Source organism: Apus apus, chromosome 5, assembly GCF_020740795.1.
Source record: "Apus apus isolate bApuApu2 chromosome 5, bApuApu2.pri.cur, whole genome shotgun sequence".
In the NCBI taxonomy this organism is placed as follows: domain Eukaryota; kingdom Metazoa; phylum Chordata; class Aves; order Apodiformes; family Apodidae; genus Apus; species Apus apus.
Window position 1 is genome coordinate 7,853,580 of NC_067286.1, and position 19,766 is coordinate 7,873,345.

A 19,766-nucleotide genomic window follows, 5' to 3' on the forward strand; every position below is an offset into this window, starting at 1 on the left:
AAAGTTCTTGGAAAAAGAAACAGAAAAAAAGAAATGTACCCTGGTTGGACAACGTATGCTCTGACCATGAATAGAAACTGTAAAGCCTGTTTAGAATCAAGTGAGATTCTTACTATCCAAAAAAAGAGGAATTCAGCAGTTGGAATGATGTATATAAATAATAGCTATTTATTATAGTCCATTGGAGCATGATGTCCTGTGACAGTTAGAAAAAGAGACAAAAATTTTCTCAGCCAAGAAAATAAGTTAGAACTCTATCCAATACTGTAAATTGATATTTTCAAAAAGGTTAAGACATATATACTGAGATATTTGCAATTCACGTATCCTTCTCAGTAACATGTTGCAGAGGTATTTTAGCTTTCCCCACATCACATCAAGCATGATAGAACAATGACATTGAGGAACCACTCTGCTCGGGGAGAACAAACTCAGGACTCAACACTACCTATGATCTTTAATGTTAGTTTTTTTTCAAAACCATCTGCCATTCAGGATATTTGAAAATATTTGTATGGTTTCTCTCACATTGTTTATCAAAGAGCTTTTTTAACCTCTAAACTCCAGAAAGGTAGCCCCAGCCCGTGGCTTGACCTGAAAACTTGAAGAACAGTGCAAAATAAAACAAACCACGACCAGACAGAAGGAGGTATGCCTGTGAGTTTTCTAACTGAGTTCCTCAGCAGTTTAATAAAATTCTATGTGTGGTAACTCACCAAAGTCAAGCTGACTCCTCTGTAAGTAAGCTCTTAAAAAAGCAATAGACCCACGTAAACAAGTAATGATGAATCAACTTTTTGTTTTGTGTTTGGTCTGAAATCAAAACAAAACAACTAACAAACTGAAGTGCTTGGAGGGATAAAATGAGAAGCTCCAGGCTGCACCAGCCTCCTCCTTCCTCTGTGTTTCTTAAATTTTTATCTGCAACACAGTGACTGGAATTAGCCACCTGCAAAGAGCCACCCTGGTGGACAGTACCTGAACAGCACCAGAACAGCCCCAGCAGGATGGCAGCTTGCAGCACCATACAGCTGGTTGGTTACCTCTGTGTTTGTGGCCAGAGGCAGTTCTTCTCAGCAGCAGACAACACTCAGCCTTCTCTTTAACCTTTCCAACACTAAAGGACAAATTTTGTTTCTCTTTCTCTTAACTACCCCATCAGGAACTGCCAACTTGTTTACAGTATTTGCACTCATGTCCTTTGAGCAATCTAGTCTGAGACTTCTCTTCAGCTTGACAACCAGCCTGAATCCAAACCTAGTTCACCGTAGGTGAACTGAGCTCCCTATTTACCTTCTTGTGATCTAAAGCTTTCAGTTCCTGTCTCATAACTAGTTGCCTGCCCGTAAACCCCTTGCCAGTCAGAGAGGAGAAAGGAAGCTGCTTCAAATGCCAATGCTGACCATAAGAGACAGGACCCTTCTGGAAGTGGAAGGAAACAGTCTCATTTCTCACTAGATGCAAAACTCCTTGTCTCTTTTGAGAAAAACCTCTTTCTGTCTTTTTTGGCCTCAATCCATCCCCTTTGAGCTGGCCAGTCCTTAACATGGTACTTAATATGTATGTGTTGTACCATGAGGCCTGGAGACATTGGGCAGTAAAGTAGTACTCAAGCAGTCAAAATTGTCTCCTTAAAAACATAAGATGCCAAGAAAGAGAATCCATCACAAGTAATATTTACTATAAACTCATCAGAGCTGATACAAGTCAAGTCAAAACAGAAAATGAGATATGCTGACAATAGTCTCTAAGTTTCATGTATATACCAACCCATCAATTCAGAGAAGTGTCAAGAGGCTTCTCAAGCAAATGCAGACTGGGATTTTATATCCAGCCACACCACAAAAAAAGAATTATGATTACTTGGAGGCCTCAAACTGGCAGTTCATTGATTTAGAGTCACCAATCATCACACAAGTAAATGTTCTCTTTTTTCTGGTAAAAAAACCCAACACTTACTGGGGCATAGACTTGAAGTGGCCATTGTCATCACCTACTCTGAACTCCCACATAACACAGACTATTAAATTACACCAAGCTATTCCTGAATTAGTCCCAAATATTCTGGAAATCAAGCACAAAAAAAAAAAAAAAAAAAGAAAGAAAGAAAAAAAAGCCTTGGCACACAGTAACTGTCTCCAATGGATTCCCATTTTTGGTGAACAACAGCAAGACTCAATACCATAGTTTTCAGCCAAAGGAAAACTCATGGCAATTGATAAATATATGAGAAAGCTTTTCACCTGTCTGCCATTTTACAGATACAGAAACTGAAACTCAACAGCATCACAGCTAAGCACAGAGAAATTAATCTGTAACTAAAAGCAAGAGAATTTTATAAGCAGTAGTGAAACTTTGCAAAGTAGGGTTTAAATGAGATTTGAGTGTTATGCAGGCTTGCTGCCTGGGCCTTCATTTTATCACTGTTGAGTCAACATAGAATAAAGAATTTCTGAGTCCCAGCACCCTCATTTCTTTTACAGAGGGAAACTGCTGCTTGTTTTCATTTACATTGATTTGTATTCTTGTAGGGGAACAGCACAATGGTGGGAAAGCAAATGGTATATTTTTTCACAGAAGAAACTAATGAAGTTACAGAAAGCAAATGTTCTGTTCCATAGAAGGCTCCATATGCCTGTCTAACCCAGCCATATTTCTGAGGTTAAATGATGCAAAGGCAAAGAGCTGACTTTGTGAAACAAAGGTAAATAGCAAGCCAGATGCTCTCATTCATATTCTGAAGTTATTGCCATCAGCTCTGTGACCAACACATTTCACAGCTTGTGAATTTGCAACAATCATAAATTAAGGCTGTAAGAGAGGACCAAGTACAGTCCTATAAACCTTTGAATGGGTTTGCTTTATTTATATTCCAGTTGGGGACCCTACCAGTGCTCTGAAGTTTATAAAGTATTGGAATCCAGTATAACCCAGTCCTCAAATATTTTATTTTCTATTTCTGATAGTCTGAATTATAACTGTGTATTTGCACTGCTTCACAAGTTCATATTCAATGTAAAGAACTGTCTTTCATTCTTTGTCCTTCTTCCAAGCAGAACTAGGGCCACCAGGTACAAAAAAAATGTGCAAACTGAACATAAAAGATCATGTCTCCAAGGACATGGAATAACCCTTCCTTTTCAGAGGCTTCGTTTAGCCCTTCTGGCTATCACATGTGAGCAAAGTAACAAAAAATGAATCTGGAAAAAAGTTCCTAAGGTCACTGAATTTGATTCTGAAGGCATAACCAACTATACATAGTACTTAAGAGCTAAAATCATACACAGATTTCCCTCTAAAGGAGCCTGTCCTTCTACATGAGATGTACTGACAAGAAATGTGAGGGAAAACCTTGTAATGTTGCTCCATAACCATTATTCCCTAATATCTATTTTGTGTACTAAGTAATATGCAACACTCTTGACTTCCCAGAATCCAGCACTGCACTTATCCTACATTCATTTCAAAAAACCTTTTTTTTTTTTCTAGGAAAGACTACATATAATGATGTTAAACTGCATTGAAAATATTTATGACATCTGTCAAAATCACTTTAAAAATTCACTAGGGTCAGTGTCACTGCAATAAATACAAAATTATAATAGTAAAGGGCTTATTTTAGGGTTATATTAAAATAACATTTGGGATCCTTCTGAATCTGACAAAATCCATGGTACTGGCTACAGTCACAATTTGTCCTTCATTTTTTTGTGCCCAGATGAGATAGGTGCTAAACAATCCATACTTTTTATTCACAGTGCTCCATGTGCTGGAGTAGACGAAGCAGCCTCAGAATTCAACTGGAGATTCTCTGTCAGGGACTTCAGCTTTGTTTGGCTTATAGCTCTCCTTGGCCAAGGCACTAACTATTTTGATCCCTTTGTGTAAATTGTGGAAAACTACATGTAATTCTTCTCACACCTGTGGTGAGGCAGAGTTGTCATCCATTAAGGACGGACAATGCTCTGAGTCTTCTGCGTGCAGGGTCACACATGACAGCAAAATGCTGCAGTTCTCTGTACTTGTAGCAGGACCTACTGGCACATGCTGAAACAAACTTTTACATTTAAACCCCACTTTCCTGAGTTCAGTCCTTCTTTCCCTTTCTGCATTCTTTAGTTTCCCCTCATGACACTTAGTGTCTTAGAAATACACCTCCTGTTGGTTCAGAGAAACAACAAAATGTGGACCTCCGTGCTGCAACAATTAATATGACTGGAAAATGACATTTTCCTTTCAGTGGATTTCTGTATGGTCTGTTCAAAATACAAAAAGCCAGAGCCAAATTAAATCACATAAAATCTGGGATAGTTCTTAAATTTGCCAAATCAATTACTTAATCTAAAAAAGCACTAATGCACAGTTTGAATTTTGAATGTATGTGACAAGTACTGCTTGTAGCTCAATATTTTGAAAACAACATGCCAGTGACTTCAAGGACATACGACTGAATCCTGTATCTCTCAGCTAAATTGAAAACAAACAGATAGGTAAAATTCTTTATTCCAAATTTGTATCTGAATCTTTTATCAGTTATACAGAAGAAACCATTCTCACAAGGCTTTTAAGTACAGCTTAAAATAGCTTTTTTGTTACTTACATCTGAGTGACAAGAAAGATGAATCATGTCTCTGAATTTATTCAGCATTGCTAATTAAACTCATTCCTTGAGGCCTGGGAAGCACTAAACCACTGGAGTGTAACAGTGAAAATTAGTGATTTGAATAGAAGAATCATGAACTTTGGAAAAGAAAACATTACCCATCGGTGGAGCTCACAAAATAGCCCCTTACAGAAACGAAACAAGATTAATGAAGGTGAAGTCAAGAAAAACAACAGTTTTTAAAAGTCCTCATGTCTTATTTTCAAAAGAGCACAGCATAAAATAGACTCAGTGCCACTAAAAACATGTAACAAGCACATACACATTTAGTACAAAAAATAAGGAAGCAAGCTTTATAGACCTCACCTTACTGTATTGTACAGAAAAAACCCCAAAACTTCAACAAAAATTATTTTAAAAAAAGTTTAAATTAACCTTCAAGTATTTCTAAGTATCTTGATCCAAGGTATGGCCCTTCAAAATCTGTTCTAGTTACCTGAAACTGCTAACCAAGATGTTTCAGTGCTACCAGTCATGTTTACTCTCAGTGAAAGAACTGTGTGTCCTTCCCAAGCTCCTGCTGAAGAGCCTGGAGACTGGCACATCCTGAACACAGGCCTTGAGTCCTGCTCCTCCACTTTTCAACAAATGAAACACAGATACGACAATAAAAATAGCACCACCTGTCAGGATAATTTGGAGGCATGAGTGGCTATTGCATCTGGAAATCCATGCTAAAGATAGCGAAGAGGAAGCCTTTAAAATCAGAAGTCATTGCTGAAATGTTGGGTTTAATTCAAGGGTTATTCTCCTTGTAGGAATCTCACAGGGGCCACAGGATGCTGCCTCCTTAAAATGCAAGATGCTGCCAAGCAGCTGGGTCAGGCATATCTTGCTTCCACTCAAGACCAGGGGTCTACTAATGGCAGCTAAGCCTGGAGCTTGGTGAGACCAAAGAACTGCAAAGCAGTAGCTGTCACAGGTGCCTCTCTCAGATTGTCATGGCTCCCAGCCTGCTGTGTGCCATTCAAAATCTAGCACTTGCCTCTGGCCCTTGTGGCCTGACTTTCCAGGGCAATGACCTCCTAGGGCAATATTGGAGTTCCAAACTATTTGGCTCCTCCCATAAGATGGCCATGGGATATCATGATTACTTAGCGCAGTGCCGTGCTGTGACCCCTGCTGTCACTCCCAAATCATGCTGGAACATTCATGCAAATGTAAATCCCACAGATATCAGAAGGCAGCTGTGAGGAAACCTGAACCATCAGTGATGAGTGTAATGCTGAACCACTTCAATTGTACCAGTGGGGTTAGAGATGCCCTCTGCTTCACTAAAGAATGAATACATAAATGCACACATAAATGACTGCAGCGCAGACAAAATGCAATATAAATTACATTCCAGGATTTTGTAACTTCCCTGTAAACATCTGATTCGATCAAGATGGGGCATGAAACAGTCTTCCATTGTATTCTTTTCAAAAAAGGGGGGAAAAGAATGACATGATTTTAAAGTAATACGCTGATATACTAGGCAAGTTCATCCAGTTGGCTGGATTATTCTGGTGTTTATAATGCTACAGTGAGGAGACAGTGTGGATACAGTCCATCTAGTAAGCACTTGCAGCTTTCAGCTAATGTTTCCAAGAGTAGGGATGCAACAAACAGGGCACTCACAACTTACCCTCAGAGAAAAATCATAGAATGCCAGGTTGGAAGGGACCTCAAGGATCATCTGGTCCAGCCTTCCTAGGTATGAACACAGTTCAGGTGAGAAAACGCAACTTTATCTCCAGCAGGACCAATCTTCTACTGACCAAGGGTTATAGCTGGTTATAGGTGTCACTCTCTTGGGCACACCTATCGAATTTGTGATTGAGCCATGCTCTGATAAATTTTATTATGCTTCTTACAGGAGTTTTTCAGATCTGGAGTCCTCAGCAACAGCAGAGCCTCCCTCCAGCTGCCAGCTGTGCTGAGTACCTGGGCATCTAGTCTTTTCACTAGAGCATATATGAAACTATACATTCGTAAGCCTATTACTACAACTCATCTCTAAGAACAAAATAAAAGCCTTTAAAAAATATCTAAATTAAAGGTATCCAGCTTACCAACAGGGCTCAGCTTTTAGACATAAAACCACACTGATATATGAAACCACAATATAAACCCCATCACCTTAATGACAAGGATATTGTAGCAATAAAAGTGCATCAGCTCTTGAAATCCTGCACTGTTTGGTGATCTGCTCCAGTGAGGTTCTGCAGAGTTCCATTACCTCTAGAGGCCATGGTCTGGACTGAGCAGCAAAACACAGAAATGTGATCTCTGTCAGCCTTCACATGACACTTACAAAACTAACACACGCTGCAACATAACTGACTACTTTTGTTCAAAACCTTCAGATGACTGAACATGCACAGCCTTGTAATTACTATTTAAGCAGATAGTTTTCTTGGTGCTTTGGAAAACTGGGAAAACCCCACTCCATCACTAGGCAACTGACACAAAATCCAGCCAAAAGCTAACAGGAGTTAAAACAATAAAATCAGCTTTTTCCATTGAAGCTCTCTTTGGGGGCAGAACTCGTAGGTGGTAAAAACATCCTTTCCTATGGTATTTACATTCAGAGTTATTCTCCAATGCAAATTACCTCTGACCAGTGGTTTTCCAGTGAAAAATACTCACTTTTCAGAACGATAGGTTAATATCACAAATACGAGATTTGAAAACATCAACCAAACTTCTGACACTGCCCAGTAGCAGCACTCCTCAGTATCTAGTCTTGCTACAAACAACATCAAGTTCAGTAGCAGCAAAGAGTAAGTAAAGCTGTCCCTGAAGATGAGTGGTCAAAGCTACACATCATTATTCTAGCATTGCTTACTTCACAGTAGAGTGAGACATTTCTGTTTGCTCACTTCGTCACTCTGCATTTCCTGTACCTTGGACAACTGACTGAAGAGGCATCTATACTACTTAGCTCACTAAAGATGCCAGACCTTTAATTTAAAGGCCATCTTGGGCTTCTTTTTAAATATGGAACTTGAACATTCAAATGTTAGATCTAAACCTCATAGTCAGCAACATACAAAACTTGCCACATGGCAAAAGTGCCAACGATGCATCTTCCCATATTTCTGCTGTCACTTGCTGCTAGTTAAGAGAGCTTACTGAAAGAAAACAAATCAGTAAAAGGAAAATTGGCTTAATCCTGGCTCAAACCAGGACATCTGCATGGCATCCTGCCCCACCATAATTTTGCAGCTGAAAACTGTGGGATTATAGTACGTAAAAATTCAGTATTGCATACCATAATCAGCAAACAAATCCACTCAACCAGAGGAACATAAAATTCACAAATGGCATGAGAGATGATTTTAGGAGAGCATGTGAGACTGTGTCAGTATTACATTATCCAGCACTAATAACCAACCTGCACATTTTTTGTGGCATGCTGAATATTAGTCAACCTGCCTCTTCACTGAGCTGAAAGCAAGGAAGACATTCTTAGGTGGACAATTAACACAAGTAAAATGAGTTGACCCTAGCATCAATTTATCTTCATCAGCTATGTTTCTGTGACTGGATCACATGCAGACATCAGTACTGAACAGACAAGATGCATCTTATCCTCAGTATATGAAAAGAAAGCATTTCTTTCTCTGGGATCCAAGTTCATACTTCTGTTCATTGAGATTCATTGTGTAGCCTTATTAAAGCTTGGCCTGAAGGTTATTATAGTCCTTAATTATAGCAATTTTAGGATGTGCTTTTAGAAGTGCTTTAGAAAAGCAGAGTCACTTTCTTTATTTTGAGGCTTCTGTGAGTTTTGACATTTGGAATTCTTCACAGGTGATTCAAGAAATGAAATACTGTAGGATCCAGCAAAGCTATAAAACATCACAGGTTTGTAAGTACTGATCAGTTCCCACTCTTGCAACCTTGCAGAAGGAAGTGTGGGGAAGGGATTATGGAGAGGTTAATTAAAGAATTAACAGGATAAAATACTATCTAATTAGAGGTATCACATTCAAATAGCTATCTAAAACTCTTGCTTTTCCAGAAAGTTTAGACCTTGCTGTGATAACATGGCAGTAGACAGCAGTTGCAGACAGCTGTAAATGTGAAAGGATAAACTTTTTGACAGAATCAAGCTCATGTGGTTCCTTGAAGATATTTCCCAGGCAAGAAGGACAACAGGATACAGTCAACTTAAAACCCAGAAAACAATAACATGAAGGGTAGTACCTATGTCTAACTTATGGAAGCAAGATTCTTAAGCAAGATCTTAAAAAATCAAGATTTATCACAAAAGCTGACTTTACAGAAAATAAAGAAAAAGTTGTAATTAAACATTATTTATTTGAAATACTTAGCTCATATATAATTATATATTGTAACAACAACAAAAAAGTTACATTACAAAAACTAGCTGTGCATTTAAATGGTTAAGAAGTTGCTGAACTGCTCTTTCCTAAGAAGAGATGTTCTCAGGTTGCAGCTACCCTGAAAAAATAGCTTTCCAACATTTGAGTACTTTTTAAGAAAGTATTTCTAATCCAGCAGCACATTACTATGTCCTTGTGGACAGAGCAAGACAAATACATATCATGTATCACTGTGCAGTTAGAACTAAACAGCAAGGGAGCAGAACAATGGTAGTGTAATTCCTAGTGAGAGGGACTCTTCAGAAATGGAAAGCTGCACTGCTTTAACCTCTGATCTCTTATGAGACCTTCATACAATAGCAGCATGCTGTACTTCTAGTACCTCAGAGAGGGATATATCCTTAAAAACTTTTCTTCAAGACAACTTATGGGACCTTTTCTCACAAAGAGGGTCAGAGCCACAAACAAATCATTAGATGTATTAAAAGATTTCTTGATCAGGAGAGACAGCCACAATGAGGACCATACAACTCAGAGAACTATTGAGTAAGAGGGTATTTGGCAGATGCATATTAAAGCAAAAAAGACATAGAGAAAACAGGCACTCTGCATTTAAACTGTATTATAACTGACTTTCAATGAAACTAAAGTGTAACAGCACTTGGAACCTCTGGTTTCACTAAGCTTGGAAAAGGAATTTAAACATTGTAAAGACATGCTTCTCATTTTGGAACAGATGCTACTCAATACTTCCCACAGAACATCTTCCACTCTTTAATAAAATTCTATTTTAAAGCACGACAAAAACGGTCTGATTCCATGGATCAGCCACAGATATCTTACCACTATGATCTGGTAATCAATGACCAATTATAAAAACATTTTATTAGAGGACGAAATTATGTTTACATTTCATGGCACGTCAAGCAGTGGCTGAGAAGAGACAAGGAAGAACCTTTCCACTCCTTTTTCTTTGCCTTCCCTGAACAACTTGTTCTGACAGCCTGTTCTGGGGTTCCATCCATCATCCCCCAACAGCCATGATCAGATGCAGCATACCAAACTACATGACACGTTATGACACCCTCCTATGTGACCATGCTCACACACTTGCAAAACTGCATGCATTTACAGAACACGTTAATAAAGTTCTCTTTAGAGACCTCCTCTTCACATTTAAGATTACACACACTGTTTACAGTGTAGATGGTCACCAGAATGGAATTTAACTATCCTAGCCATTTGAAAAATATTGCCATATCTTGGACATTTAACAAGGTCTCCACAGATTTTATATGGGTCAAAGGGAGGGAAAGTGCTTCTAAGATACTTTTAAGATAACACTTCCATTCCACTTAGAAGGGAAACTGCCTTTTTGACACCTAAAGCCGCCGAGTTCTTGATCTGCTTTTCTTCAGGTAGAGAATCTGTTAAGTGATGAACAACTTTGCAAACAGGGTTATGTGCTCTTTACACTTCATGCACACAGCCTCAGATTCTTGCAGCTCCTTTGAATGTTTTTTTATGTGAGAATCAGCCATGGGCCCTTGCCCGCCAGAACTACAGAGCCCAGTACTGAGAGGAAAAGGCAAAGCACATTGAGCTCCCATGAATCTATGGATTTGAGTGCATTATTTTGGCTCCTGAGGGACTTTTTTCAGAATTCAGTCATTTATTTTCAGGATGCTTTGAGAAGCACATGGAACAAAAGCCTTCAAATTTCAGGTAAGTACCATTCTTTTGAGATCCATTTAAAAAAAATTAAATCTGATACTTAATAAAACATATTAATCTGTTTGTATCAGTTTTCACTGGGGACCTAGAATGGCCAAGCTCATTTGCTTTGTGTAGACACAAAGGGAGAGCACACCATTTACTGGAACAGAAATAACTTTTCCTTCTTACAGTGCAGCACGTTGGCTGTTGCATTGGTTGCCATTACTAGATGAGAAATTATTTTTTTTATTATTCCTGTCCAAAACCACTGCACTGTAGCTCTACAATACCTGAAGCATGAATATACAATGTTGTTTTTATCTAAATTGTCCAGCTCTAATCAAAGAGCTTGGTGACACCTGCAGGAAGTGTGGCAATGGTAAGGAAAGACCAGAAGGATAACAAAAAAAATCTGTAATTAAGATGCTGTTTTGTAGAGTGTGTGAAAGAAATCACACCAAAATCATTCCACAGAAATGTTAAAAAACTTCAAGATACGACTAAGTAATTTAGATGCAGTTTAAGTTTAAATGTGAACTTCCATATGATATATGTGATTGTATACACACACACATAGACACACACATACCCAAAAAATCTGTAGACAATGTACAGAAATGATAACTATCACTGGATAAAACCCACTATAGATTAATGAAAAAATGTGAACAAATCCTGAACTGTACCCAAGAAAGGGTACACAGTTCTGACAGTTCCCTTAGTACAGACGGTGGGAGTAAAACATATCCACATGATAATCACATCCTTACCAAAATTGAAAACGTATGTGAAAGTCCTGGTGGTCTTGCAAAAATATAAACTCATAAACGATTTCTTGATTTGGTGTCATCATTCATTTCTTTCATTTGAGAAATCAGTTTTAGTAGGACATACAAAGATTGATGGCTTTTTCATAAAAGGATATTTTATGAAATAGTGAAATGTAGCATATTTCTACCTGATAAATGCAGAGACCTGTAAACTTTGAACCCACATTGGCCTTTGTTGCTCATGACCCTGTTTCAGTGATTTATTTTCTTTTAACAACTGCAGTCTGCAGGAGGTAGAATATACTGTGTAGATCTTTAATTCTGTTGAAAATTGAACAGTTTAAACAGAATGGCTGACATTAGAAGACCTATTACTGAAAAATCACATTATCTTCATTTCAGTATCCCTTTTAGGAACAATATTTATGGTCGGAGAAAATATGTAATTTATAAAAACAGCCTGGTAGGCTGCTGCAGAGCAATGGAGGAGCTGGCATCCTTGGCCCCACATCAGGGTGTCTAGTGGAGTGCATCAAAGCTAGAGACTCTGGAAACCTGGCACATATAAAGGTATAAAACCAGGAAACTTGCCTGTTGTCTAGAAGAACATCTTGAGGGAACTGAACTCTCCTTACCCTTGTGAAACATTTGGATTTTAAAGATTTAGCAAATTCCAAGGAAATAATTGCTAGATTTTTTTTCTGCTGGGCTCCCAATATAACAGCAGCTTAATCTTTGACTTCAGTGAATTCAGTTTCTCTTCCATGCTCCCTCCACTGCTTTTTATTTACAATTTGTTGTCATGCAACAAAGTCAAATGGCATCATAAGTTTACTGCCTACTCCTTGGTATGAATGCTACTATAGAATTCAAAATCAGTTCGCCTCCATGTATATGGAGAAACCACCTCAAATCCAAAGCATTTTCCATACAGAGAGTCTAACTTTTTTTCACAATGGAGGGGACTCATATCAGGCAGTCTCCCCAGTAGCACACTACACTACTGCTCTAATAATCTTCATTAGATCACTGGCCTACAAAATCCTAGCAGGCTTTAATATGTATTTCTGCATTATCACATAGTGCCTAGGGCTCCATCTTATAAAATCAAACAGATATGACCAGCAAAATGAATAATGCTTCTTCTGTTTTGAAGTTTCCCACTCATGAAAAAAAGCTTCTTACATTAAGCAAAATCTGTGTTTGTGAAACATCTCATGAATAGATGGAGCTGTAATAAAAATAAAAAATGTTTAAAGCTCCCCTACTTTTCTTTACTCTTCATTATTAGAAATAAATCTTACAAAGCAGATAAAAGTATTACAATTAATCCCTCCTCAATGGAGACAGTATGTACTATTCTTTTCAATGCAAGAGAAACTGGCTTTGACTGGAGTGGCAACAACTGGCAAATTGATTTTATAGTTCTGATTTATTGAATATTAGGAAATAGACTTTTTTAATAACAACTCCATTTAAGTATTCATTAAAATGGAATTAGTACAAGCAGGGCCAGATTCTGATATCCATATTCTTGTCAGACAGCATTTTATTACAGAAAAGTCTCACTGACATCAGTGGGATTACTTGTAACAGACCATTCAGCATGAGTGAGCACAGAGAGCCAGATCCTAACAGGGTACAGAGGTTTTAGATACTCCTCCCCAACCCTGTAAGTGTCCCACCACCCTTCAGCAGTGGCTGGAGCAGAATGCAACTGTGTGCCGAAGGCACCTCATCTATCTGGTGTTGTATCAACTCCTGGATCCCACCAACACAAATACGTGACTCCCCTTGTCCCTGCCCCTGTTATGTGGGAAGTGAAATATGTATCTTCATCCTCACAAAGGAAATAATTCCCTAAGGTTGGTTATTTGGCTTTAGACCTTATGCTAAAGATTATTTGTCTTTCTAGCTCTTTTGGTTTGAGCAGGTTTGACCTGATGAATGCATAGCATATGTTGCCATAAAGGAGCACTACAAAGATGGATTTTGATTTACTAGAAAAATCACTCAGAAGGAAAAAAAGTAGGGGGCTATAGCAATGGATCTTATTAAAGGATCAAGGCTGCATACTCTATTTCTCTGAATTATGTTTCAGAAGAAACCACCTCCCATTTTTGTTCTGTACTCTCCTGATTTAAACATATATATAAACCAATTACAGCAAACTCCTGTGATGGCACAGGGTGAAGAGAACTGACTTAGTTGTAAAAAATATTGATTTTCCCATACATAACCCAAAATGTTTCTCAAGCTCTGAGTTCTAGCACCTGTACTATCTTTATTCAGTAATCTCTACAAGGAGCCGGGGAGGAGACTGAGAAATTTGACCTTTATACATAAAGCAATGATGTATGAGCAAACAGTCAATATCCTAACTTACCTTTCCTTCAAACTAATTTGGCAACTGATTTGGGAAAAATAATCTTCAGTATATAAGCTATACTTCTATATTTTCATTACATACACAGGTCATATGTGGAATCTATGTCTACTCCTTGACTGGATCAACACAGTTAGAATCCAGTCCTGAGAGCAAATACTTCACAGTCTGTTCAGTGTACTTCCTCCTCTTAAAAGGCTGCTGATTCTGCAGGATTTCTTAGCAGAAAACTCATTTGCCAACAAAAAACCCCACACATGGTCAGAGCTGATTTGCTTAATACTTCCTTGAAATCTCAAAAAAAAATTGGACTATTCTTGTTTGCAAGTACAATTAATAAACAAATGACTTACTATTGTTTAACTTTGGTTCAAAAACTAGCCAACACTAAAGGTTTCTATTGTATAGTTTTCAAAGGTCAGACTTGAAAGCTTAAACTTCAGGTTCTACTGAGATAAAGGCACTGTGCTTTGCAAAGTTATGCTATTATCCCTGGTTATAATCTTCACTGACTTCAGAAATAATTGCTTTCCTTGAACAAAAAGGAAGTCTGATTCTAATTTGCTATCTAGATCTACATTCTTATATTCTTTTTATAGATTTTTGAACAAGTTATCACTGGAATCTTCCTTCACTCAAACATAAGTGAAAGTTTTATCTTACTTCAGATATCACAAAAATAATTTATGACTAAGGAAACAAAACCTTTTGTCTCACAATATATTTCTTTGCGACAGCTGTGGTATTTCACTGAAAGCACAAAAGCTGTGATGGTCTGGACTGCAATCAACCATTTTTAATAGGAAATTTTAACAGACTTTTAATAAGATCTCCTAACATAATTTATGGGGAGAGGTTTTGAAGTGAAGAGGCATTGTTTGGCAAAGTGTTCTTCCTCTAATCTCAGGAAATTTAAATAATCAAGTGCTCATTTCCTCTAAACTTAGGATTTCTCCTAAAAAAAAGGTTAAGTAAAACACCTGCTACACTAGGCAGCAAAATAAGTGTATCTAGAGTCCAAACAAAATATATTCCTAAAGGCTTTTCAAAGGCAAAATCCTCCATGTCAGAACCCAGTATTATGAATAATAATGCAATGTGGAGTTTTGCTTCTTACCTTCAGAATAATTAATAAATATATTGAATTAGGATAGCATGCTGGTCACAATAACTGCAGTTTGCTTTTTTTTTACACTGATACAGTTGGGGGAATTGAAATCCGTGGGCAAATGGGGAGAATTTACAGTTTATAAGAAAAACAGATAAGCACTCAAAAGTTACCATACTTAGTGAAGTTAGCCAGAGTTCTTCTGACTACAGAACTTGGCTGGAAGAGTAAGGACAATAGGCTCTCCCCTGAGGTCTCTGATACGTCTTGCAAGAAGAGGCTCAAAGGATTTTTCAGCACTTTCCCTTTAGTTCAAGCCAAGGGAAAACAAACAACAAACCAAACCAAACAAAAAAACCCCAGAAACATAAGGTAGGAAGCACGTTTCTGTAGATTAATACAGCCAAGCAAAGCTCCTGAATGTTAAACAGAGTTAGTTTGGCTGATTGGGATTTCGGATGAAGTTCTGAATTACTTTTCATCCTTCCTCACTAACTTATTGTTAGTAATTCTGACCTCAAGTAGTAACAGCTGACCTAAATGTGTTCCCCTAGTCTAGGCTGGTTAGAACATCTCTTCCAAAGCAGAAAAAGAGAGAGGAGAAACCTTTTAAAGGACTCAGGACCACCTCAGCTCCAGTCACACTACCCGGGATTCCTCCAGGTCACTGTGTGCCAAAGACCTCAAGAGGGCACTCAGCACAAAACGTGCTGCATCACCCGAACGAACGGGGTCTGCAGTGATCAGTAATGTCATTAACCACTTCTCACGGAAGGCAGTTACCCTTACCACCTTTCCGGAGAGTCAACTCAGCTTTTAGCTCACCACTACGGATACAGAACTGCAAAAAAAAAAAAAAAAAAAAAATTCTGAAGAGGAAAAAATGTGCCATCATAGAGTCTGTACTTCTGTATTGAAGAAGATCCGTTTTGTCAATGCTTTTAACAAAAGAGGATCAGTTTCTAAAGCCAGCCCTAAGCCCTTCATTTTCAAAAGCTGTCGAATTCAAAGAGGTATTGCCTCCATAAAGACTGCTTTTTAACATTGTGTCACCTGAGAAACTGTTCTCTTCAGTCACGGTTCAGAGCATGCAGGACAGTATCACTTCTCTCTCTCGTTTGCCTGCAGAAACAAAACAAACAGTTTACAGTGGGTACCAATCAAAATTAATCCCTTCCCTTCAGCAGCCCAAACAACTTGGATGTTTCTTTCTCCATGTGTATACATCTATAGATACACCCATACAGACATACACCCATTACCCAGTTCTGAAATTGCAGCGACCTCCGTTTGGGTTCCTGCCTTGCCCTGTCCCCTCAGGCTGCTCCCAGCCCACCCTGCAGAGCTGCCGCCTTGGGGCACCAAGCCTGGCAGCCTCCCCAGGGACCTCTGGCTCTCTTTAATCCCATCCACGCCCTGTCTCTGAACTGGCTTCACAAACTGCAGACAGGACTATAGAGAATTGCCTCGCTTCCACAGAGATGTTGTTACTCCAAAAGAAGCAAAACCCATCCTTCCACTACATCCTCTTTACACGGGTAGTTGCACAAAACATGTACTGCCTCCTTTATATTCAAAAGGACTTCCTGATGCACAAGTTCAAATCCCTGCTATCATCTATCATCTTAATTCTTCTGGGACAAATAAAGCATCATGCAACACACCATATGTGGACATTTCAGCAGAGCTCTTTAGAGTCATGTCCTGTCTGCCCAGTGTGATCAATGGTTATTTTATTTTTGTATATTTAGAATAATACATGACAAACCTCCATCTGGGTGCACTACCTAAACAAAAAATAGACACTGAGGTTGGGGGTCAATTCCCTGTGTGACTGGGGACATTTATATACCCAGGGGTATCTGCAGAGGAATCTCAGGCACAGCATGTGATCTATAGGAGACTGATGGCAGCCTGTAGCCATGCATGACAGCCCAGAAAGCAAACTGGCACTAGGCACATACTTCAGCTCCTGAAATGTATGCTAAAGATCTGTGCAAATCAAATGCATGATGTATCCCAGTCTCCCTGGTGTACTGGATGCCAAGCTACCTTCACTCTCACAGGACTGTATTAAGCTGTACTATATTAAAGTCATCTTCACTTAAAAATGCATAAAAAATCAGATCCCATTCCATTAGGCACACAGAGGAGAGACTTATCTCTATACCTGTCTGTCTGTCTGTCTATCTATCTATCTATCTATCTATCTATCTATCTATCTATCTCTTCCAGAATGCTGACCTATGAAATACAAAGTACTTGTAAGACTGCCAATCAGAGAGTATTAAAATACTCTGTCTATAAACTCTTTTAGTAAAGATAACCTCACCAGTCAGTTCAAGCAGGCAAATAATTTCAAAAATATTGGCCAAACTGGAATAAATTAATTAGCCAGGATTTGGATGATAGAAAAACTAAGAATTGAAGCATCACACAGAAGTTGTACAAGCACATAGATGATCAAAACTTTGAGTCATGAACTTCACTAAAGACAGTGGGGGCTTTTATCAGGTTCATTGTGCTCAGAGCTGCGGAAACTCGGAAGCAGGTGTTCTATCTGCTCTTGTTACTACACTCACTCCCTAAGTCTAGTCACTATTTGATCAGGTTTGTAGGTGAAAAAGAGAAAAAAATGAGCTTTGTGTACAGCAGTCTTACTAACCTAGGGAATTTAGGTAAGTTTTAAAAAGATGCTTTTATCTCTGTGAATTACGGTGGATGTAATCGTACTAGGGGGAGGTGACTGATAATTAACTCAGCTTTTATTGATAAAAGGTTGAAACTACTAGTGCTTTCACTATCTTCTACATATTTGACATAAAATCTACATTAGAAACATTTCCCAAAATGTTTGGGGATCCAAAAGAAGAACAGGTTAGGGATAGAATCATACTCTGTGTGTTAGTTGTGATACAAATGTATAGAGTACAGAGCCAAGAGATGTGGAGGCTGGCTGGTAAGCTTGAAATATTCCATCAAGCCTCAGGCTGTGAATTAATTCCTGCAAATTGTCTAATGATTCTACAGCAGAATTAAGTTTTTTCAGCTTTTGCAGAAGAGGAGGAACTCTCACTCCACAGCCAGTGAAGCTGAATTAATCAAGATTTGTTTAACTGAGGAATGAAAAATTTTCACAGGGAATTTCCAGGACAACAAAAATAGCATCTACTATTTTTTAAACACAGCAGCTGCCTGGAGTGGCATCATTTAGTCCATACTCTCTTGAGTTCATTGTTAGCTTTTCCTAGTTACCTTCCAATAAATTGACAATAATATTCAATGAGTCTCCAAAGTTGGTGTAAATAATGTCTAAACACAAACCATTGCCTACACCAAATATTGCTGTCAAGACCCCTTTTTCTGTATTTAGTCCTAAAATCTAATTTGTAAAACTGGGGGCAAATGAGTGTCTCATTGACAGCAGAGCAATGGCTCTTTTTGCTTAACAGTGTCAACACTAGGAAGGCACTCAGTGATGTGACCAATAAATCAATACAGCTTTTTTTTTTTTTTTTATCAGGCAGATTATTTATTTAAACTCTTGAAGCATAAAATGCTACCTCCTGTCCTGTTGAACTATATCTCCTGTAGTTATTTTACATCAGGGACAAGACTTTACAAAACACTGTACCATCAAGATGATTCACACCTTCTAATGGAAACAGAAAACACAGCACAGTAGTATCAGCCTCAACTTAGCAGAGTCATCACCTCAGCTCCCTTTCCCTGGTTGTCAGACTGTATTTCTCCAAATCAGTATTTATCTTGAATTACTCAATGACTTGTAGAGTAATAACAGCTTTTAATTACTTTGTAGCCAATGCTGTTGTATGAGGCCATCCACCAAGCCTTCTCTTAAAACCTTCCTGCTCCCTTAAATAAAAGTCATCAGAAAATCTGTAACCAAAATGGTTGTGAACCTGTCTTATCCAGTGAACACTTAGCATAAGCCACAGGGAAATAAAAAATTATTTGTGGTTTTTTTTGTTTTGTTTTTATACTTCTGCTGTGCTTTCATTTCAGCTTTTGAAACATCAGAAAAGTCACACTATGTTCCTGTTGCTCTGCCAGACCTGTTGAATTAGAAATTTCTCACACTTTCACTGAAAAAAATGTGAAACGCATTGGTAAAACCAAGGCATTGTTTGCAGTTTTTAACTGGAATATGAGCTCTGGTGGCATTAAGGCAAATGATGCAGCAGGCAACTGGCACCCGGTTGGAATTTCTGCCCAATCTCCGACCAGGTTTCGCTCCTGACATACCTGAACTAAGTCTTGTATTTGAAATCCTCCAGGAAAATGGATTTACACTTACACTTTTAAATGGGGGAAGGGGGGAAGAGCAGACAACACTCGCTTTCAGATAAAGGCAACCTCCTTCTTTCCACACTGCAATAGTCCTGGCTTGACAGACACCTGTGACTTACAGACACCTGTGACTTGGACACACCTGTGACTTACAGACACCTGTGACCTGCAGACACACCTGTGACTTACAGATACCTGTGACTTACAGATACCTGTGACTTACAGACACCTGTGACTTAAGACACACCTCTGGCCTGCACACACCTCTGGCCTGCAGACACCAGCGCACCTGGCAGTATCTGACTAAAGGTGCCCAGCAACTCTCTCCCTCGCTGAGGCGATGGCGCCGCCGGGCACAGCGCGGTGGAACCCGGCCCCGGGTGCCGAGCGCCCCGGGGGCCCCGCCGAGGGGCCAGACCAGACCAGGCCCCGCCGGCCCGGGGCGGGGAAGCGGAAGCGGAAGCGCGCGGCGCCGGAA

General features: G+C 38.9%; 1 long non-coding RNA gene across 1 annotated transcript; it reads right to left on the reverse strand.

Moving 5' to 3' along the window:
- Nucleotides 1–6,288: 6,288 nt before the first annotated feature.
- LOC127385152 (uncharacterized) lies at nucleotides 6,289–19,726 on the reverse strand. Its single transcript, XR_007889607.1, has 3 exons — nucleotides 19,578–19,726; nucleotides 16,031–16,099; nucleotides 6,289–6,355 (listed from the first exon to the last, which is right to left on the reverse strand). It is a non-coding gene; the product is annotated as an uncharacterized LOC127385152 (long non-coding RNA).
- Between the last annotated feature and the right edge of the window lie 40 nt (nucleotides 19,727–19,766).